Below are 732 nucleotides of genomic sequence, written 5' to 3' on the forward strand. Positions count from 1 at the left end.
ATCTCGTTCTTTCGGTCATGACCCAACCTTAATGACCATAGGTGAGAGTAGAACGAAAACTGACCGATAGATCGAGAGCTTTGCCTTCTGGCTCAGCTCTCTTTTTATCACAACGGTGCGTTAAATTGAAAGTGATACTGCACCCGCTGCTCCGAAACTCCGACCAATGCCACGCTCCATTGTCCCCTCACTCGCAAACAAGACCCCAAGGTACTTAAACTCTTCACTTGGGGTAAGGACTCATTCCCCACCTGAAGAAGGCACTCCATCGGTTACCTGCTGAGAATCATGGCCTCAGATTTAGAGGTGCTGATCCTCATCCCAGCCGCTTTACACTCTGCTGTGAACCGATCCAGAGAGTGCTGAAGGTCCCAGACGGATGATGCCATCAGGACCACATTGTCTGCAAAAAGCAGCGATGAGATCCCCAGCCCACCGAACTGCAACGCCTCAATATCCTGTCCATAAATACTACTAGCCCTGGTGGAGGCCAACCCTCCAGAACCTGGAACGAGTCCGACTTACCTCACCCCATACTCCCACAGTGTCTCCCGGTGGACCCAGTCATACGCCTTCTCCAGATCCACACAACACATGGAGACCGGTTGGGGATACTCCCAGGCTCCCTCCAGGATCCTTGCAAGTGTAAAGATCTGATCCGTTGTTCCACGACCAGGACAGAATCTGCATTGTTCCTCTTCAATCCGAGGTTCGACTATCGGCCGAACCCTC

This window comes from Etheostoma spectabile, chromosome 16 (assembly GCF_008692095.1).
Source record: "Etheostoma spectabile isolate EspeVRDwgs_2016 chromosome 16, UIUC_Espe_1.0, whole genome shotgun sequence".
Lineage (NCBI taxonomy): Eukaryota > Metazoa > Chordata > Actinopteri > Perciformes > Percidae > Etheostoma > Etheostoma spectabile.